At 44.0% G+C, this 23,390-nt stretch overlaps 1 protein-coding gene across 19 annotated transcripts in view; it reads right to left on the reverse strand.

Annotated features, from left to right (window-relative positions):
• KIAA1217 (KIAA1217 ortholog) overlaps nt 1-23,390 on the reverse strand; it is a 493,308-nt gene that overhangs the window by 82,378 nt on the left and 387,540 nt on the right. For 2 of the 19 annotated variants that reach the window (XM_032621051.1, XM_032621050.1), the window contains exon 1: nt 20,792-21,142. The exons of 12 other annotated variants lie outside the window; for them this stretch is intronic. The gene's annotated coding sequence lies outside the window, so the exon portion shown is untranslated. Of the gene's footprint in view, nt 1-5,509; nt 5,808-6,441; nt 6,666-20,791; nt 21,143-23,390 lie in introns of those variants that run through there. 5 more of the 19 variants (XM_032621040.1, XM_032621041.1, XM_032621042.1 and 2 more) reach the window with 5 other exon arrangements.

The raw sequence follows: 23,390 nt of genomic DNA on the forward strand, positions 1-23,390 counted from the left end.
TCGGCCGGTGAAACCATTCTGTATTTCTGATCTCCACAACTGGGAAATAACAAATTTGTGGTGTCTTAAGCTACTAAGTTTGTGGTAGTTTGTCAGAGCAATCACCGGAAATGAATATACCTGATGTAGAGCTCAACATTGTGGGGTCTGAGGGAAAAAACAGTGCAGTGGTTTAAATACTGAGGTCATAGCTTCTTAGAGACACTAAGAAACCATGTAGGTCTAATGTACCAAAAGGGCTAAACTGTCTCCTAAAGCTCAGCTTGGGCACATTTTTCGAGTGGAGGCCCTGGAAAGTAGATAGTAAGCATCTTTCGCATCTTTTCAAGCTGATACAATATAGGGACATGGCCAGAGAGAGAAAGGAGATGCATGGGGAAAGTCTGGAGGGAAGTTTTACTCATTTGCTGATGCCTTACTATGAGAAACAAGATCTGAGAGGTCAGGAGGAAATAATGATTCAGGAGATGAGTGCAATTGGAGGCAAATGCATAGTAGGGATGGCAAGAGATAGAAGAGGGAAGGGAACCCCAGGCATGGCGGGGAGGAAGAATGCTAACAGTACCCGCTCTGGGGCTGCCACGTGACGATGGTGAGCATGCTGGGAGAGGTCGTCATAAGCCCCGCAGTACTTGCCCAGGCAGCAGTGATTTCTGGGCTGTTTCATTACCACCCAGTTCAGGAGAGTTAGGACTCTCCCACTAGCTCTCCTTTAGAAGAAACAATGACTAAAGAATCAATAACTCAAGAATCATAGATACAGAAAACAGATCGGTGGCTGCCAGACGCAGGAGGTGGGTGCCCGGGGGGCTGGGGGTATGTGTGTGAAATGGGTGAAGATGGTCAAAAGATACAAACTTGCAGTTATAAAATACATTTAAGTCCTGCGGATGTAAGGTCCAGCATGGTGACTATAGTTAATAATACTGTATTGTATTTGAAAGTTAAGAGAGTAGATTTTAAAAGTTCTCATCACAAGAAAACAATTGTTAACTATGCGGTGATGGATGTCAACTAGACTTAGTGTGGTCATTTTTTCACAATATATGCATCTATTGAACCATTATGTTGTACCTCTGAAACTAATATAATGTTATATGTCAATTAGATCTTAATTTTAAAAAAAGGAAGCAAGTTAATGGCAAAAGAGGAAACTAATTTGCAGGCGCACTGTTTTATTTAGCAAGGGGCAGAATCAAAAATACAAATGAATTCAGGATGTGAATAGGTGGTACTTTTTGTTTTGACAAAAGCCCAGGAGGGTCATGCTCACTGAGATTCTCCAAACGGCTACAAGGGAGGGGACGGACAGCCAGTGGCACCTCCCAAGCTCTGTCTTCTAGTTTGATTTGTGCTATCACAGAAGCCACATTTCCATTTGGACTTCTCAGAGATGTGACAGACAAGGAGGGTATAAATGATTGGAGGGTGGGTGAGGTAGGGGCGTGAGGAGAGAGGAGGTGGGCTCAAATGGACGAAAATCAAGATAAGCAGCTGAGAGACCCGTAGTGTGGGTGAGAGAAGACATAGAAGAGGCAACAAGAAGAAGGTTGAAAAGGAAACAGAGCCCAATGCCCTGAACACATATCGATTCCTTACCTTATAAATTAATTCACTTAGTAAACAATATTTACCAAGCACTTGCTAAGAACCAAGCATGATTCTAGGACACAGCTCTAAACAAGCCCATAAGTTCCCGCCCTGGAGGGGAACTTCCTGCTCTTGAGAGGATACATTCTTACCTACATCTGGTCATGAGGATGCAGGGGATGAACTGGCTGGTCTCCCACAGGCTTCCTCATCTTGTCACTGGAAGGACCCAGCAATGCAGAATCCCTGACCCGGGGAGTTTTACACATTATGGTGGATTTCATAATAGAAACGACTGACAAAAAAATGCAGGCAAAATGCAAATATTAGCAACCTAAAGGAGCCCTTTGAGGGGTACGTTATCCAAGCACTACTGAACCGGCTCCTGAGCCCCTAGGGGATCCCAGAGTATGCAGGCTCCTCACTCGACGTTACGATTTTATCTCCACTACCCCTGCCTCCCCAACACACACACACACACCACACAGACACACCATACACCACACGCACCACACACACGCACGCACGCCACAGTAGACTAGTCTGTTCTCCCCCTCTAAACCGGACTTGGGATACCCTCAGGCTGTCCTCACCCCTGGGACCCTCACCCCAGTTCCCAGCCCTTGGGGAGTCACACCTAGGGTGAGGTCAAGGTCAGCCTCCAGTTGTGTCCGCTCCACCACATGGCCCAGTCCCGATGCTCCAGCCCACACACTCTCAAGGCTCAGGGGCTCACGGCCATAGACCAGGAGGGCATTCCCAAGGTCACTGTGCGGTAATATACCTGATTCCCATTCCAGAATGGCTGGAGCAACCATATAACCAAAGTTTTGTAGTAGATCAACATGGATCCTCTATAAATACCTCTCCCCCCGTCTTCCTCAATGCAGGGCTCAATGAAAAGAAAGGTCAGGCTCGGTGGTAAGCATGGCAGGGCTTCACAGGTGATAAAATACAAGAGGGACTGGCTCAGCCGGCAGTGCGTATTTGGCCAAATTCCCCACCCAATCAGACCACACAATGCAATAATCAACCCAAACACACGTAAAGATATATTCCAACAGATGCCACTGTGTATAAAGCGTCACATGGTGCTCAACGTCAATCAGGTGCAACAAATAGCAGGTACTATTGGCATTATTGTTATTCATCCCCACTCCCCGCAAAGAATAGAGTTTCAAATGTCTAGAACCCACTTAGGATGAACAATAGTCCTAACGGGGTTAGTCACTACTCCCTGTTCTCTCTTTCCTCCTCATCCGGCTTCATCTGGATTTGGGGGATCCTGAACCAAATGAACACATAGAGAACCCCCCTTTTCTGGTAAGAGAGCAAAATGAGCCATCAACATTCCTAGGAGTACAGAACTGTCTAGAAGAATAAAGAGTATCAATGAAAGAAAAATGTAAAGTTAATTTTAATTAATAAAAATTTGAGTAAATTTCTTTTAAAACAACAGACATGCCTGCATAGGTCTTTTAAAAACATGTTTGGTGATGTGAAAAGAAATGGCTAGGAGGCACATTATATAACTAAACGAAATGAAGTTATATAAAATTTAAAATAAAACACATGTGAAAAAACTTATTAGAAAAATCTCATTAGACTTTCTTGTGCAGATGAATTCAGAAAGAAATGTAACAATTAATTAACAATAATTCAGATACACTGTGCATTCATATGGGAAATGCAGGTGATAGTAAAAACATTTAACATCCAACAGCCTGTATCACACGGGTACCAACCAGCCAGAATGGGACCTCAGCCAACGAGGATGGATCGTAGCCATAAGTGATCAACACTACGTACCTGATGGTAATGCTGTATGTCAGCCCTGCCTTGTCCACTTCAAAATAATCCTGCCATTATCCAACAGGGTCACTGAATGAATTACTGTCCACCTGAGTTATCCACAGTGGAGGGGAATACAAGCATTCTGCTATGCCAAAACAGGTAATCTAAGGTTGAAAGTCTCCATCAATATGGGTGACCTAGAGGTTGGAAGCCTTTGGCAAAATTCTTTTGGTTTGCCAACCCAGGACTGACTTTCCAAGATCGAGTTTTGAGAAGAACCTTGATAATTTCATCCTTGGCTCTACATGGAGCCCAAGTAGAGAATGACATCATCTTCCCATGATATAGTAGGGAAATGTTTTAAATCTACCGCTTGAATAAACCCTTAAAATTAGATAACTTGGGTTCATACACTAAAGGATACAGAGCAACCAAAGGCAAATCACTCTTAGGATGAGGCAGAAGGTATGGGGAGACAGAATCTTTCTGAAGTCTTCTGTATGACCTTCCAAGGAGTCCACTTGCTATTCCAATAAAAAGTGGACTTTAGGGGCTTCCCTGGTGGCGCAGGGGTTGAGAGTCCGCCTGCCGATGCAGGGGACATGGGTTCGTGACCCGGTCCGGGAAGATCCCACATGCCGCGGAGCGGCTGGGCCCGTGAGCCATGGCCGCTGAGCCTACGCGTCCGAAGCCTGTGCTCCGCAACGGGAGAGGCCACAGCAGTGAGAGGCCCGCGTACCGCCAAAAAAAAAAAAAAAAAAAAGTGGACTTTATATATAGGAGATACTCATTGCATGACTGACTGAACCAGGATGACAGTTAAGATGCTATAATTCATAGTGTAAAAAAAATCCCAGCCCTTTGTATTAGTGTTCTTTCTATGGAGGTATCTTCCTAGAATCAGGCACTTGCATGGTCTTGTTTTGTTTTGTATTTCAACTGTGTTTTGGCTAACGAGTAAAGAAATGACATTAAATACATGCTACGTTTTTCCTATAGTATTACTCAAAGTCAGACCTTTTAGGAGAAACTTATATTAAACTTTAAATGTAAAATAAATAAGCAAAACACACACATACACACACATGCCCACAGTTGCTATTCACCTTAATATACCTGAATCCTTTATTCTCCCACCAGTTCTTCTGATGGTCACTAATCTTCTGTATCATTTCATCGCTCTTAGAAAGTTGAAAATATCTGACATGTTATCTCACTGACACTTTTAGCCCAGAAAATTTCAACCCTAACGTCTTTATGTGAGCTTTTTTTTTTTTTTTTTTTTTATGTGAGCTTTAAAGCATTTAATTTTACAGCAAGAAAGAGATGACCTAAATACAAAAATAAAGATTCTTTTAACACCTCCCCAGGACACAACATGGATATTTATTTCCCTGCACCTCGGCCCAGACAAAGAAAAAATTCATTTATTTGCGCTAGATATACTGGCAACGTATGAATGAGGCTATTCCTCATTGTTCATCGGTTTGTTGGGCATTGTCTCCGTCCTTCCATTACTGCCCAAACTACGGCCAGCTCTTGGTTGAGTGAGTCCCTCCAATTCTCGTAAACAGCATAGTTTCTTCCAGAGCCTCTGCACCGTGGCCCCAGCTGAGAGGCCGCTGCCCTGCTCATAGCACCCGGCTCAATACGCTGCTTGGCTAACCCTCCTTAGAGACCAGAATGAATCTGGGGCAGTTTCAAATTAATCACCTGAAGTCTGAGGTAGGAATCCTAACATACCTATATTTCGTTTCCCCCCAAACACCGTAAGTTAAATCCAATATTACTCATTTACAAGTTTCTTGAATATAAAAGAGGAGGAGAAAAAACTTACAATGGCTTCTGGGAAAAAAAAATCTAGGATGAAAAATGTTTCTTTCAAATGATTTGGGAAACTGTCTCATGTAATCATGTCTCTTTATGGAGCATTAAAAAAAATATATATATATATTCTTTGCGGAAGGGAGTGTCATGTACAGTTTATTGTATTTCAAACCCCACCCTTCCAAGTCTAGGATTTGTAAACACACCACTCAATCAGACCATACAATGAAGTCACCAGACAAAACTGAAAATGGGTCTTAGGAGATTCTTTCATCCTCAAAGAATTAAAGCCACTTACTTTCTCTTAAGGAGATCACCTGTGCAGCTAACGCCGGGAAAAAGCACATTGGCTGAGCTCTCAATCACGCGATTCCTTTGTTTGCCGGCTTCATCTCAATGTCCCGGTTCCACACGTGGACATTTTAGACAGCTTTCTTTTCAGAGAAGAAATCACACACACACAAACACAGATCCTAAAATGTTCCCTGGTGTTCACGACCAGTAAAGACCATTCTGTTTTACCCCGGTCTTCTGAGCGAAGCTGCTACAGGCATGGATAAAAAGACGTCCTCCCCACGATAAGCCAATTTCTCCTCCCCTTGGATATTAGTCACTGAATAACCTCAGCCCACATCCAACCACAGGCTACCGCACGGGTGACTCAGTCCTCTAACAACTGCTCACACGGAAAACACACACCAACAAATGAACTCAGAGAGGCCTAGGTAAATGGGGTAACAATGAAGGAAATATTACAAGACAGATCTTACTAAGGCGAAGAGGGTCACGAACACAAGCAAACGACCAGCGACCAGCAAACAAAATCATCAGAAACCCCCACATGCTCACTTTCCCCAGGTCCAACTCTCAGTGTTCTGCTGGAGACGGGGGGGCTCCTGAGAAAGCCCAGATGGGCCAGCACCCAATGCCCATTCTGCTGCCAGACTTTTGAAGTCCGTGGGTTGACAACCGAAGGAAACGTGAGCCTTTCCCCCTGGTTTATAACGCCGGAGGGTAAACACGAGGGTGACAGAGGAGGCTGTCTATTAATTAACCAGGTTTTACCAAGCTGAACTTTGAGTAGCAGCCATGAATCAGACCTAGGGAGCACCAGGCAAGTGCAATCATTCTAGAAAACATACCTGAAAGGGGTGGGAAAGAGACAGAGGACCAGCCAAGGCTAAGCAAAGAGGGTATTTGGGAAAGGGAGACTGAGTCCTTCTGACTTACCCTCGACAAGACGGAGGAGGGGAAGGCCGGGGCAGTCTCCGGAGACCCCCGTGGGCAATCGCTGTCAACACAGCTCTTTTCTTCCAGGGGAACGGGCACTAGGAGGGCTGTGTTCCCAACAAGAAGTGGCTTGTGCAGCCCTCAGAAGAGACAGGTATTAACATATTACCAACAAAAGGTGAGAGCGAGGAAGCATTTCCTTAGCTCCCAGGTAGGCTCTGTGTAATCACCGTCGTGCTTTCTGAGCCCTCGGGGACCGAATGGGGCAGAAAGCCATTCCAGTGGGAACCCAGGGACAAACAGCTCTGAAGGCTGGGCTGGAAGCCCTGCTGGCCTTACGCCACACCCCACGACCACGTGCATTTTTCAAACATTTTAAGGCCTTTAGAGGTCGTTCTTGCTGACCAAAAGAATTCCATGATGTTTCTTAAATTCAAATCCAGTCAGTGTCGCAGGCTCTCTCTCTCTAAAAAAACTGTTTACTGCTATCAAAAAGCTCTGATTAAAGGAAGGAGAACACGGAGCCCATGACATTGCTTTCCTCCTAAGATGTCTCATTCGAAACAATATTTGGATGAAGTGGTTGTAACAGATGCCACCTAAGAGGTCGGAGAAGAGTAGATGGAATGTGAAAAGCCTTGTTTTGATTTTTAATCTAATTGGCAAGAGTTTGTTATCTCTCACCGGAGTATGGGAAGCACACAGTCTTGGCCCCTGACACATCTGGTATCCATTTGGCAGGTCTTGGTCCCTTAGTCAAACGCGTGCTTTCCAGGAAGGGGGATGGAGGTGAAGCTGTGGTCCCACCCCGACTGCCACCCCAAAGCCCCAGTTGTAGGGCATAAGATGTCCTGACCAGCAGCATTCTTGTACGAATGGACCTGGCTCTTCGTATGTGTAGGACCGTTAGGGAGGTGAACGAATGTGGAGTGTCTGGGTTCTGCTGGCCCTGCCCCCCGGCCCAGAAGCACTGAGCTGTCACTGCTGTTGGCCACGTGAACCCCACCCAGCTCAGCACGGGAGTCCACGTCCACTGCTTTAGCGGCAGGTGGCTTCTGTGGGCCCTGCTACCTTGGGAGTCGGTGGGTGCACGGTGAGACGTGGTCCTGGTCACCTCTCCCATCTCTTCCTTCCTGCCATGTTCAGGGCAATTTTCTTTTACGCTCAAAATGCTTCAGGGCACCGCCTGGGCAGGAGAGGCATGGCTTGGTCAGGACTAGAGCAGTAATCCACCATCAGGAGCGTGAGAGCTGGCCCAATGCCGTGGTGAATCGGGATGAGTTAAATGCTCTCTAGTAAGGATTCAGCGCCCAGCTCACCCAGGAGAGAGGGGAGTTCAGTAACCCAGTGCCGGCTGGGGGATCAGGCAAGGTAATTCCCTAAACAGGGTTCTGGTGCCACAGAACTCGGCTTCACCTGGGTGGCCTATGCCCTCCAGAGAATGGCTCTTACAGGACAACTCACTGCAAAGTTTGGCTCATTCTGGGTGGACCCAATCACCAACATCCCACGCTCTGCTTCTGTTACTTGGCCAAGTTCTCAGCTGCCTAGCTCAGATGCTACAACCTTTGTGAACCGGCGCTTCCCAGCAGTGTGTCAAGTGTCCTACTATTCATTCTCCCTGTTCCTTTCACTGACTGGCACTACAGGCAAAGTGGAAGCAATTTATTTCTAGTGAGTATTAAGAAAAGACATGCTAATAAATAGTCAGCATTACCTCAACAGGAAATACTTTTTATGCTCTGGTAAGGCTAACGGTCTTGTGAAATTTATTCCTATTTCCCCTTTCGCATTTGCTGCTTTATTGGCTTTTTAAAAAAGTACATATGCTAAAAGAAAATCTAAACCACTCTTATAAACACAAAGATGCTATTGTGAAGAGGAGTGATTTTGATGCTGGAAAATTTTCAAATTCATCTTTCTTACACTGTTAAAATTGGAAAGATGGTCATTTGGAAGGTCTATTAATGTTTCATTTGGTCATAAATGGAATGTTTCCCAGACACGAGACAGACAGACTGTTGCCAAAATTATTTAATTCTCAGGAAAGACACGGTGAGCTTCTGGCTATATTTAAGACGAGCGTTATTCCCACAAATATTTTGACACAGCCAACTCTGCTGAGCCCTCCTGCACCAGACCCGCTGGCTGACTTAATACTGTGCCCAGTGGTGACTCAAGATCTCAGGATGGAAACGCATAACAAGTAACATGAAATAAATCATGTAACTTCCAAGCCACAATCAGTAACTGTGCAGAGCTGCAGCACAGATAAGAGAACAATGTCCTCATACCGACACTCAATCTTCTGTTGGGATACTCAGGCAAGGACAACCTCCTTTTATATCTAAAATAGTTACAGTTTGTAAAATGATATTTTCTTGCTACCACTTCCAACGATGGTACAAAGAACTCCTCATTATTTATCTCATCTCTGCACATCCACCCATTTCCTGCACAGACAATTACTTTTATACACAACCCCCTTTTGGTGCTCCGCGATAAGTCATCTCCGTCATCCAAATACAGATGTTCAGTGCCTTAGATTTTGTTTTTCTTTTTAGGACAAGTCTCTAAACTCCTATTTCACTGGTCAACATAACATCCTACAATATATAATATACTGTTTTATTTATTTATAGTGTTTTTCATTCTACGAAGGATTTTACTTTTTTTCCCCTTTTTTTGGCCGCACCACGAGGCATGTGGGATCTTAGTTCCCCGACCAGGGACTGAACCCCTGCCCGCTGCAGTGGAAGCGTGGAGTCCTAACTGCCAGGGAATTCCCCTCTCCTCCACTTCTCTTATCGTGGGATGACAGCCAAGAAAAATCTAGATAACTCCATGGGGTGAAGGTACGATGGAAGATGGCTACACACACACACACACACCATCATCATCATCGTCATCATCCAGCAGTTTGCAGTTAAGACAGTGCTTTCAATGGTGATTTTATTTCACAAGCTACAGAACGAAGTGAAATGCACGGGTCAGGAGGTCCGGTGTCACTCTCCACACGTGAATGGTGAGAAAATGGAAGTGTGAGGAGTTAAGAACCTTGTCCAACTTCACACAGGACTAAGAAGCGAGGCAGCGAGAACCCCCATCTTCAGCCTCAACACTGTCACTACTTCCTTCTCTGTTTAAGTGTGAAATCTCATGTCCTTCAGGTCGCTGAGCAGCTCTGAGAGGACTCATGCTCCCAACGTCTTCCCTACAGAATTACTGAGGGTTAATGCACTTGAGTTTTGACCATGAGTGGGCAGTCTGGTGAACTCCACTCGAGAAGTACCTCATTTGCTCGTCTTTCAGGTCCAGATTTTCAGGGCAAAGAAAAAGAGTAACAGGACATCTCAGTGGCTTTAGGATATAATGATACAGGTACTCTCTTGACTTCCTATTAATTTTTATCTTCCTGCCTCAAAATTAGTTATATAATTATACATTGTACTTAACTAATATACATATTAGTATACATTATGCTTATATATAATATACTCACATATCCTCATATATACCACTAGTTGATTATCACTATATGGGTATCATTACATTACCAGTTACATACGTGTAAATACGTGTATATACACATATACGTATATGTATACACACATATATATGTCTTCATTAGTCACAGACACCAGATTGCTTATGGGATAAAATATCTGGGCCTTATCTGATTAACATTCTTTACCATTAGGACCCCGATTCCGCTACTGGGTGACATTCCTGGGACCACATCTCTCAGATGCGTTCCACCTCTGTCACTGTGCCCTACGTCCCACTTACCTTTCATTCAGGAAATGGATCTAGGTGATTATGTTGTAAGTGAAAGAAAGCTGACACAACATTATATAGCTTTAGGACGCTCACAACAATGTAAGAATTTTTAAAAAAAAGTTTAGTTTGATGATACAACATATCCTCCCCGTATCCAAACCTAAACAGCAAACTGACAACGATCTACCTAGAATTTTACGCTCTATAGCTACAGCTTAAAGGACAGATATTCTTCAGAGACCACTGGAGACAATGCTGGTAAACAAACTGATGAATGGATGATGCCAAGTTGGAAAACAAATGGTCTTTTATTCTCGGTCTGCCACTGCCCTCTCACAATGTAGTACTCAAATCGCCATCAGCCCCTTTCTCAGGGCTTCGAACAGCCTCGGCTTCTTAACACCAAGCGTTCCCTGGTAGATTTAACCCCTTCAGGCCTGCCTCCTGTCCCCCTGCCCCTCTCCCCCTTCTTTCCTTACAACTTTTCTGGAATCAACTCTGTGTACCTGGGTTATAACCGTGGCCCTTCTATTGGAATCATCCCGTTGCCTGCATTCTGCTCTGTTTTCATACTGATCGGGGTAGGATATGTGCTGGTTCTGTTACCAAGTGATAGAACAAACAACACAATATAAGGTGAGCTATGTCAGCAAAGCCAATTTTAAAGGGAATTTTATGGATGGCTTCTGATGAAACGTGTTTTAGTCGTGCCATTATTATTATTATTATTATTTTTTTGCAGTACGCGGGCCTCTCACTGTTGTGGCCTCTCCCGTTGCGGAGCACAGGCTCCGGACGCGCAGGCTCAGCGGCCGTGGCTCACGGGCCCAGCCGCTCCGCGGCACGCGGGATCTTCCCGGACCGGGGCACGAACCCGTGTCCCCTGCATCGGCAGGCGGACTCTCAACCACTGCGCCACCAGGGAAGCCCCGTGCCATTATTTTTGATCCTCGGCTACACAATATTAGCCAGTGTAAAAAGAAGAAAGGGTTGTGTGAGCAAAGAGTCCCAGAGGATAACACTGAGGGACAATAATTCAACAAATCCACCAAGTTCAATTTTTCCCTCAAAATAAACATGAAAAAACAATGATGGCGGATCCAGATCAAAACAGCCCTTGTGCATATTCTTCCTGGGTTCAGAAGAGCCACTTTCTTTCTACTCTTAACAGCAACTCTTGAAACTAAAAGAAGTTCCATGGGTGTCCCAGGTATACTGAGTATGTGAACTGGCAAAATTCTCTCACGTATGACTGGGAATAGATGCCATTTGTTATATAATTAGATAGGCTTGTGAACTTTCCCAGTTCTCATTAGTTATGGAAGAACTGAAAAGGTTCCAGGTTTATAAATTACATGAATATACTTTTGAAAACCCATCTGTTTTCCTTGGGTTTAGCTGGAGTCTGTGGCAGCAAACCAAGGACATCTGCTAGTCTGGACCAGGCCAGTGGCCCCGCGTGTCCCAGTCAGGTGTCTCTCAGCAGTCAATGCAGCACGTGGAGAAGGAAGAACACCAAACTGGGTATCATGGAACCTGACTTCTTTTTTTTTGTTTTTTTTTTGTTGCAGTGTGCGGGCCTCTCACTGTTGTGGCCTCTCCCATTGCGGAGCACAGGCTCCGGACGCGCAGGCTCAGAGGCCATGGCTCACGGGCCTAGCCGCTCCGCGGCATGTGGGATCTTCCCGGACCGGAGCACGAACCCGTGTCCCCTGCATCGGCAGGCGGACTCCCAACCACTGCGCCACCAGGGAAGCCCCGGAACCTGACTTCTGATCCAGGTGTTAAGATCCGGTTCTTTACCTGTAAGCAAGAAGTCTGATCTCTTGTTGTCTCTCAGGCCCATTCCAAAGGCGACATTTTGTGGGTCTGTGAAATATGTGAGTAGTCACTATGTATGCAAAGCTATGCAAAGCCCAGGGTTAAGGCTGAGGAAGGAAAAAGAATCTTTACGGCACAGTTCCTACCTTTTAAGAGTAGAGAAGATGAAGCATGGACATGAGTAATAAAAATAAGACAAAAAGCGAGAATAACTGTGGCAAGTGTCAAATAGGTGCGACAGACAAACCCTCTGGAATCTCTAGAAGAATAAGATTTTTCTAGCTGGGGTAGTTGAGGAACACTTCTCTGAAGAGGTGAGATTTAAGTGAGTCCACAAATTATGAGCAGAATTTCAGTAGGGAAGAAAGAGTTTCCTTTCTCAGGAATTCCAGGCAGGAAGAAAGGCATGGTCATAGACCAGAGGTGGGGAAGTGTCAAGTGTCCTGGGGAATGACTAGACCTCTGATCCGACCAGCAAATTATTCTAGGGCAGTGGTTCTCCAAATTCAACGTAATTCAACAACATTAGAATCCCCCAGGGGCCTTGCTGAAACCCAGATTAACACGCTCCACTTCCCATTTAACAGGACTCGGGTGGGGCCTGAGAATTTGCCTTTTTAACAAGTTCCCAGATGATGCTGACCTGCTGGTCCAGGGACCACTCTTTGACAAAAACTGCTCTAGGGAGTAAAGGGGAGAGGCAAGCTCACATCCAAATCTCCATTCTATTGTGGGCTTGGTTAAATCCTAATTCAGAAAGCTGACCTTACTCAACTTTGGGTGACAATCATAATTACCTAGAGTTTCTTTCTCCATCTGTAAATATTGGCAATTAAATCTGCCAGGAGAAGATGGAGATAGGGAAGGGAAACTAATATTTTTGGAGACTTCTTACTTATCAAATGCATTTCCATTTAATTCCTAGCACACTCCCATCAGATAAACAATATAATCCCCATTTGACAGATGAAGGAACAAAGTCAAATGCCAGGACCAGAACAATCTCAAACTCTAGGGTTAAGAAATCGGTGTAGAGACCTGACTTTCTCTGAATGGTTCAAGGCTCAAAGGAGGGCAGTGGTTCAAGAATCACTAAGGTCAGTATTATTCCCGTCTAAAATCAGGTCCAGAAATACCTGAACGAAGTCATCTGGATTGAATGTTGCAAGAGGCATGAGAGGAGAGTAACATAGATCAGACCATATTACTGTTATCTACGAACGTGGGTAGATAACTGCCTTCCAAACATTGACTCCAGGGCACCCAGGAGCCCCACGAGAACGCTCCATTTCAAAGGAATACCTTTGTGTTTTCAGTTCAAATATCAAGTCAGCCAACCAGCCAGCCAGTGCACAAGGCTTGGAATCTGAGGTGGTCAGCAAAACCACTGCCTCTCCTTATTTGGATAAATAACATGCTCAAAGACAACCAGTTTGGGAGTCGAGCACACCCTGAGGCTGGGCTTGGTGTGCTTCTCTGTCCATGCCCCTCCAGGCCTCACCCTGCACCGACAGTCCCTGCTCCCCGCCAGGTTCTGACCAGGCCAGGAGCCTCCCTGCCAGACACAAGATCTGCTTCCCTGCATCCAGGGACACACTGCTGAGCCTTTGAGCATTCCTACCCTTGAGTGATGCCCTGCATTCCTGACTCGTAGTAACCACGAGGAACCAAATGGACAGCTACCGGCCCAGTATGTAAGGAAGTCGTGTGCCATGTGACAAAATGCCCACATCAGGCAAAAGGGCAGCCCCGATCTAGTTGTGTTCCCCCAACCTCCAAACACTGCCCCCTGAAAGGAAAGAATTCTATCACACAGGAGATGAGGCAGGTGACAAAAATGCCTTGTCACCTACGGGATGCCTTCCAAAGTTCGTGATTCTCAGGGAGAGCTTGCAACTCCCTTCAAAGAGAAACAGGCTCCAGGCTGACCCCAAAGTACCTCATCCTCCCCCACTGCCCAAGCCAACCTCCAGCTTTCTTTTTCTTCTTTGTATTATCCTTTCTCTCACTTTTCTTCCTTTCTCTGAAAAGCAACATTGGGGCAAAATTTCTCCAAAAGAGGACAGGAAGATATGGGTCGATAAACAGACAAAGGGAGTTTCTTAAAATCAGAAGACGTTGTCTTGATTCCAGAGACCCTCAACTCTCAACTTGTTCAATGTGCTGAAGCCCACAAAGTAGTTTCCAAAGTTTTTTTTTTTAAAAAGATTTAATCATCTTCCCTCTTTGATCAGTACCCTTCTTCACCATGATACAGAAGGAGGACAGCAGGGTGTGGTGGAGAGAGTGCTGGATTATGAAAGAAAAGACTTGGTTTCTGTTCCCGAGGATCTCCTTGGGCTGTGGTCTCACGGCGGTGACTGTGGTCCTGCCACTGGTTCTGCTGCTAAGTGAGTTGGGGAACACCCTCTGTACTTACCCTGCTGGTGCTGTGAACATCAAATGAGCTGAATTACCCTTATGTGACTTTGCATGCAGGAGAGCATGGTCCACACACAGTACGATGAACATTCACAGGCTCACCCCATGAATTGTGACAGCAACACGAATAGAATGGCTAATCCCCACTTTAACACACGCACAGGAGGGTAAAGAGAATGATACACTCTCTTCTTGAGATACAAGAGCTCACGAAAGAAAGAAGATTCTGAAAGCAGCCAACACAAGAACACCAGGCTGTATTATATCCCAAAGATCTCATCCTTGAGAAAAAAAAAGTCCATTCATATGCGATCAAATGACGTTTCAAGGAGGCGCTTTTCCTCATTCCCATTCCCACATGAATTGGTGATCCTGACCCCAGATCAGGAGACATAAGACTCTCCATCCACTTGATACTGGTTCAACTAGCAGATTCAAGTAGTAATTATTTATAAAAATTGTGAGATGGGTGATGCGCCACCAGGGAAGCCCTTCCCTTCCTATCTTATCAGCCGGGAGAACCTCTCTTGGGGAATGAAAAGAGAATCTATGTCATCACTTGACTGTGGCTGGAATAAAAGTTTTGGTTGGTGAGGAGGAAGCTGAACCAAGTCGCTAAAGGCAAGCTTTCGGATGTGCTCAGAATTTCAACTACACAGTCCATTTTAGTCTGGTCCCACATTAAAAACAGGGACCCATGTGCTTTAGAATACTTCTTGATAGAAAAACATTTACCTTGTGGTATTGCTCAAAAAATGATTTTTGACCTTTCCTTTTTTCTGGTATAGCAAAGTGTGGTGATTCAATGCAAACGTTGAAACTTCTGTTATTGGGCATATACGTGGAGACGGCCTTGCACGTATATGCACCGTCTCTACATTTAAAATACAAAAGCACATTTGGGTAGTTTTCATATTATTAAGATGCACTGTGTATATGAATACATATCTGTAGATAAAAATTCTCTGCCCAGATTAAAAATATCCAAATACCACGTCTGACTCATTTTTATGCTCTACTCACAAAGTGATACTGAATAGAAACTTATTAGCATTTCACCAAGTTTCTTCAGATCATCGTTACGAATAATAAAAAATACAGAAACATTTTAAAACAACGTATTTCAGTCTTAGAATGGTCAGATTAACATAATTATAGCCTTAAGTTGCCAACAGTGGCACATTTCTTATTTTCATGAGAATGTAGCGGTTCCAGTGGATCGCAAGCTAATAGGTTCCTTGGTCTAAATATATACAGTAAAATCTGCGGCAAATTTCTGAAGCATTAACATCTGAACCCTGGAGATACCTAGTGAGTAATTTGCGCTGCAGTAGAGCAGATTTTTTTTGTTTTGTTCTGCAGTTACACAGCTGCTAGGAAGTATATTTTTAGATTTGCTTTTCAAGGCAAGCAAAAATGATACCCACTTTGTGGATATGTAACCAGAATGTTCCCTCAGTCCCTCTGGCAAGGGAGTAGGGACCCACCTACAGAATGTTCTATTCAGTTGCCTTCTCCTTGGAAGGGGATACAAGGAGCAGCCCTAGTCGCTCATCTGTCGCTCAGCCTTCAGACCCTGACAGTGACACCCAACGCTTTAGAGGCGTCTGCTTTGAAGTTTAAGTGCCTTGTAGATCAGGTCCCCACTATGTCTGAACTACCTCATCATTGACATCATTACCATTTCTTGTTTCGGTTTTCCTTTGGCAGCTCTTGATACCGTACCAAGGGCAAGCGAAAAGGAACAGGTTCAAAGAGTTCAATCAGAACTAGGGAAAAGCATGACCTTTGATTTCACAGGGAAAGAAAAAAATAAATAAAAAGAAAGAAATCAAGTACATGTGGCGATCAACCAACTGAGGGAAACAGTCTTCGTATTTCAGGAATATGGGGTGAGTTAGTGCGGCGTTCACACCTTTTATCTGGACAGGCCTTAAATAAATAAATCTGCACAAAAATGAGGTACTGAACAGCTTTTCTTTTGGGCCAAGTAACAAGACACCGGAGGTCCTGAGGACGCTTAAACAAGAATTAGATTTTATTCTGACATCAGAACGGTTCGTGGCTGTCAACTGTATAATCTTTAATGACGTTTTGCTCTGTCCCCTCCGTAATTTGGGCTTTACCTTAAAGCCTTGGTTTCTACACTTTGCTCAGTTACGAGAGACTATCACCATTTCGCCCACATCCTCACACCAGCTGTATTATTTACTCTTTAACGCTTTTTTTTTTTAATTTAATTTTTTTTTTTTTTTTTTGCGGTACGCGGGCTTCTCACTGTCGTGGCGTCTCCCGCTGCGGAGCGCAGGCTCCGGACGCGCAGGCTCAGCGGCCATGGCTCACGGACCCAGCCGCTCCGCGGCATGCGGGATCCTCCCGGACCGGGGCGCGAACCCGCGTCCCCCGCATCGGCAGGCGGACTCTCAGCCACTGCGCCACCAGGGAAGCCCTTTAATGCTTTTCTTGATGTCAGTGTTAAACTGACCTTTTCTTTCTTACCCAGCTGTGATGAACGACCGTATTCATTAACGCTCAGGTTCTTTGTGCCACTTATCTTTCCAATACTCCATACAACAACATTATATAATCATGAAAATGTAGGAATCTGTTTTTCTATGTGCTGTCAAAAATCACTGGTCCCAGGTGAAGGACAACTTTCAAAGTACCCTGAGTAGGGATAGGCGGGAGTTTCCAACAGGGTTATCATGGGAGCCATTGCTTCAGCAAAGAGGCTGACTTTTGCAAATAATGCTATAATACTTCCCCACTCTTTTAAGCCAAGATTGCTTCATTCAAAGCATCTCATGATTTGAAGCAGCTGCTGTCTCTTCAGTTGACTTGATGGCCTATTCTCTTTCAATAAAAATATTGGATAATCTAAATCTGGTTAGCTCCAAATCCGTTTAATTTTTGGGCCAGGCCCATGCATTTCCAATTAATGAGCTCTGGTCCCACTGCAGGGCTGGGCTGCTATCTGAACAGGAAGCGGGGACCTGGCTACACTTAACTGCAACACGGACGGCTCAGGGAAGTCAGACGTAGAGTCTTTTCCTAAATCAACCAAGAAAACACACCTTGGGGGACCCAGTGGGGTGAGAACTAAAGCAGGGGGGGCACTAGAGATGGAGAAAGAGCTGGTCTGAGGTTTTTGTCACTTCCTAATTTTGTGATCTGGACCTAGTCACTCCATCCATGCCAGGCCTCCAGAGTCTCAACTGACAGGTGAAGGGTTATAAAAGATGATGTGTAAGACCTTATTTCTACCTCTGAAACTCTATGATTCCAAGTCAGCCAGGCCTGTTTCTTGAGGTAACTTCAATGACACAGATCAGGTGTATTTCCTCAGCCACCAGTCTGGAGTAGCAGTTCAAGTGTCTCAGGAGCAGACGTATCGCTCCTGCAAATTACATGCAGACCCCATGGGCAAAAAGCAGGACAGAAAGGAAATGGCTTAGCACCAGGTGATTTATAGCTTAAAAACTTTTTCTTCCCTCTTAAGAAAAATCAACATGTGCTTTTCCCCCTACAAATATATATATATATATATATATATATATATATACATATATAAAAGTAACACGATTTATATAAAAGCATTTATATAAAATGCTGAGAAATTTAAGAAAAGTGTAAAGAAAAGAATGGTCCCCAGATACACACTACGATACATAAATTAGATAAGCAACAAGAATTTGCTGTATAGAACAAGGAACTATATTCAATACCTTATGATAACCTATAAGGGAAAAGAAACTGAAAAAAAAAATATATGTAACTGAATCACTTTGCTGTACACCCAAAACGAACACAATATTGTAAATCAACTATAGTTCAATTTAAAAAAAGAAATAAAAGAAGAATGGTCCCCTGGAAGCTCTCTACAAATTAGGATCTTGGACCAAGGGAACCTGTGCTGAGGGTGGCCGGATGCAATCTCCTATAGTCTGGGCTTCCCTGATGGGGACCCACGGAGAAGACAGAAAAACAAAACCCAGGGAAGAAAGCAACATGTGGGTGCAAAGAATACAACCTGAAAATACCAGGACAATAAACTCCCCGTCAGAGGTAATTTCTGCTAACGTCTGTATTTACAAAAGCCAAGCCAAGCCAAGAGATGCGGTTTGGATATCAAAGGGCAGAGGGTGTGGCCTAAACCCCTCCGGATCTCCCCAGCAATGGCTAACAACCCAGCCCGTGCTGAAGGAAGAGGGAAGTCCTGTTCTGATCCAATTTGCTGGTTGTTGGCCAGCCCTGGATTTTATGCAGCCATGGAGCTGGAAGCAAGTTGCCTCGATCCTGCAGCCCAAGTTCAGGGCTGTGACGAGAAGCTGCATCCCTGTTGATGCTGCTGGCAGTAATTACTTCTCATCGCAAAGCACCAGGATGTTTTTGCAGCCGAGTGGATCTCTCAATCTTCGGGCAGCTGGGGGGTAGGTGTGTTCAGGAGAGCAACAGTCCCTGCCTCTGGGGTGGCTTGGCTAGCTGCCCTGACTCCAGAGCCCTCCACCTCTGATGTTCTGTAACTTTCTTGCTCTCCTTCTAACAGCTCTGCCAGAAGCCTGAAAGGGCAGTAGGCAGGCACACGTAGGCAAATCTCCATTCCAAGACACTTTCTCACTTCCAAATCAGGCTCATGAATCAGCTCCCTGCCCTATCCCGGGAAGACGGTTTTTATGAGTGACGCAGCACATGAAGCAAAGAAGGAAGCAGGAAGGAGGAGAGGGTAGTTCATCCACAGTGCTTTTTGCAATCCCCACGCGATCTGACTTTCACTGTGTTCTTACTCCAAGTAAGTTGCAACCAAGTCCCCGGATAAACAACCAGTCTGATACTAGGGTTTTGGATGCTACAGATCGAACCCAAAAGTCCCCAAACTGTACAAAATAATTTCTCTTGAAGCCGAATAAGCATTGCTCTTTGATAATTATTATTTTCAAGATAAGTTATCTGAATCTGACGACAGACTGGGAGTTCTTAGCTACTGGTAAGGAAGGGTGTGCAGTGTGGGATTTAAAAACAGGGACTATAGACACAGTCAGCCTGGGGCTGAATCCCAGCTTTGCTCCTTACTAGTGTGTCATTTGTCACTTAATCGCTCTCAGCCTCAGTTTTCCAACCTTAAAATGGGTATAAAAGTACCTATGCCTTGGGGTTATAATGATGACTAAATGGAATGATATATATTAATTGAGACCATATTGGTTAACAACTTCTCATCCGTAACAACTTCTCATCCATACTAACTCATCTATAAATTGAGATAAAGATAAACAGATCCACGCACACATGTACCTTTAAAAGGAAACAGACTGCCTTAAAAGGACATTGCTCTTATTAAATGTCTTTAAAAGAAATAAATACAAAACATTGTGACTGAACTATTACAAGAATAAGACAGAATAGTTATCTCAAGTCAATATAATTTCTGCCAAAGGTTTTTTTTCCAGGTTTTTCCATTAAACCTGATAATAGCAGGCTTATATCTGTTATATAAAAATTGCAGACATTTTTAATGTTATACATAAAGCTTAAATTGATATTTCTTAAAGAATTTTTTAAAACCCAGATAAAAAAGCACTTTATATTTTATTTTATTATTATTTCTTTTTGCGGTACGTGGGCCTCTCACTGCTGTGGCCTCTCCCGTTGCGGAGCGCAGGCTCCGGACGCGCAGGCTCAGCGGCCATGGTTCACGGGCCCAGCCGGTCCGCGGCATGTGGGATCTTCCCGGCCGGGGCACGAACCCGTGTCCCCTGCATCGGCAGGCGGACTCTCAGCCACTGCGCCACCAGGGAAGCCCGCACTTTATATTTTAAAATGTAAAGTGATGTTCACAAGGAAAATACAACAAATAACGTTTTCCTTGAATGTTGAAAGAAGCACACTGATCCCCCTCCGCTCCCCCCAATTTGTACCACGCCTTCAAATTTTCATTTGTCTCGGAAACCGAAGGCAAGTCAAATACCTTTGTGAAAACACTGAAAATTATCACAGAACACATACATCAATGAGATCTGTACTAGCAAACAAGGTTGACACTTGAAATCCTTTTCTAAATTGTAAGGTTAAACAGAAACTGGATCATAAGATTATAGATTGGAGACAGCCAATGTAACTTAAGTGCATTTTAAAAAACAGACTAATGCCAAGAACAAAGAAGTTTCCTTCTAAGCAGCGTGCAAGAAGCTAAAATAAAAACCTAGCATTTCAATTCCACATTGCATTGAACTTGAATACAGAAACGTTAACTCAAATTGAGGTAAGTGTGCTACAAGCAGGACCAAAAAATTCTGAAAATCCTATTTTGTTATAAAGGCACAGTGCTTACCTCACATCTTCCACGAACCGTTCTCTTCTAGAAGAAACTTTCTAGACGTGCAGAGACCCTGAAACCACCCATCTCTCAAATGCTTCCAGCTCTGCCTGTCTTGATGGTAACTAAATGCAAGGCTTGGGTTTTTTACAGAGGGAAGTTTTAGTCAAAATATGTGGTTTAAAGGAGCTGTAGCCACCCTTGTTAAAACTATTTCACGGACATTCAGAGGTTTTGTTTCTCCTCTGTGAAAGTTAAATCTGAGTAGGAAGGCATTTTTCCCGTCCCGGAAATCAGCATAACTAAAAACCAATGCTGAGTTAACAAGAAATGTTTCTTCCATGTGTTCCGTCTGGCAGAAACGGCAAGCCATATCAAGGGAACACGTGATGTTTATAAATACAATATGGCTCATGTTGTCATAACCTCTCAACGACCAAAAAAAAAAAAAGTGCAAGGAAAAGCAAGCAGCCACACAGCAGGAAGGATGAGATTTGTAACACTTGGAAGCTGCCTATCAGATATGCATGTATTACTCTTTCTTGCGTCTTAAAAAATAAAGCTGGAACAGGGAGGAAGGAAGAAAATACCTTGCTCTGGATAGCCACTGTATTAAAATGTGTTTGCCCAGCTAATCATTTCAGTAAGAGTAATTCCTTACCAACTGCCACAGAAACATCTTTTCGCCTGTCAGAAAGACACGTCATAAAAGGGACACAATGAGGTGCATCCCTCGAATGCCAGTTCCATAGTGTTAACTCCAGCAAAGGCAAGATGGCACATAGCCTGTAATGGATGTGACAATTACAGATGTCTGTATCATTATTGATTATTGACTTTCTGATCTTCTACTAGATTGGAAGATCTGTGAGGGCACAGTTACCATACTTGGTCAACGTTATATCTTTGGAACTTGTACAAGAGCCTGAACCACCAGAGGGACTCAACGCATAATGGTTGGGTGAGTGGATTAGCGAAACTTCACAATAACGGAAGTAGGTTAACTGTTCCAAAATCATCACCCCTACTTGATAAGTTTGGAGGTATTTGAAATACTGATTCCCATTCAGTCTAAAAGCAAGATCTGTCCTGCTGAGTTATAAATACAGTAAACCAAGATCTGTCTTATTTAATTCGTTATCCAGAGATTTGCTTACTTTCTACCACGGGTGAATTTAACTCTTGAAGACAAAATGCAGGTATGTGTGCGTTTCTGACAATCACTTAGTTTAATCTGACAAATCTGTTACTCTCATCTTAAATTATAGGGTAATTAACTGTGATAAAATTATATTTATAGGATGGGTAATTTTGTTAGAATAGACATTCTTAGTTCTCATTTTGGTCAGGAATTATTCCTGGGATAAACAAGGGGATGTGCTGTAAATCTCAAATGTTTACACGTGCAAATCACTGTACTGGTCTTAGCAGCGAAGGTATTAACTAAAAGTTTGTGATACGAAAAGTGCTGACATGAGCCCCTTTTCCAACCAGACTTTAATGAGAATTTCCTCAGAGCAGGACATTTTCTCAGGGAAACAGAGAGTGTGAAGATGAATGGAATAGGGGCTTTGCCCCCTGAAGCCTGGAGTTTAGAACAGAACTTAAGATGTGCACATCAATAACTACAATGCAGACAGGAAAAGGTGACGGTGATCAGAGGCGGGGGGGACAGGTGAGGCTCTACGGAATCAGAGAAGGGACAGTAGCGAGTGAGGCTTGGAGACGAGAGGAGTAAGGAAAGGCTTGAAGAAGACAGTGGCTGTTGAGTTAGGTCTTCAGAAATGGGCAGCACATGACGTGGAGAAAAGGGAACCCTCGCACACTGCTGGTGGGATTGTAAATTAGTGCAGCCACTATGGAAGACAGTATGCAGATTCCTCAAAAAAATAAGAATAGAACTGCCATATGACCCAGCTAGTCTACTTACGGGTATTTATACAAAGAACACTAACTTGAAAAGATATCTGCACCCCCATGTTCACTGCAGCACTATTTACAATAGCCAAGATATGGAAACAACCTAAGTGTCCATCAGTGGATGAATGGATGAAGCTGTGAAATGTACACATGCATATGTGAAATGTACACATGCATAAACATACACACATACATACACACAATGGAATACTACTCAGCCATAAAAAAGAATGAAACCCTGCTGTTTGCAGCAACATGAATGGACCAGGAGGGTATTACACTAAGTGAAATAAGTCAGACAGAGAAAGACCAATACCATATGATTTCACTCATATGTGGAGTCTGAACAAAAACAAAAACACCAAAATCAGTGAACAACAAGATAAAACAAAAACAAACTCACAGATACAGAGAACGGATTGGTGGTTATTAGGGGGAAAGGACATTGGGGGAAGGGTGAAATGGGTGCAGAGGATCAACTGTATGGTAATGGATGGAAACTAGATGTGCGGTGGTGATTGCTCCGGAGTCTGTACAGATGCCGCCCACCTGAAACTTACATAATTAAAAAATGGGTGGCCCGTGGACACTGATGATGAAGACAGTAGCGTGGGGAATGACAGTAGTGACTGTAGTGGTAAGAAGGTCAGTTCTGGAGCTGGCCTGTCTGGCTCCGAATCTAGCTCTACCTCTG

The sequence above is a fragment of the Phocoena sinus genome, chromosome 2 (genome assembly GCF_008692025.1).
Source record: "Phocoena sinus isolate mPhoSin1 chromosome 2, mPhoSin1.pri, whole genome shotgun sequence".
Taxonomy (NCBI): Eukaryota; Metazoa; Chordata; class Mammalia; order Artiodactyla; family Phocoenidae; genus Phocoena; species Phocoena sinus.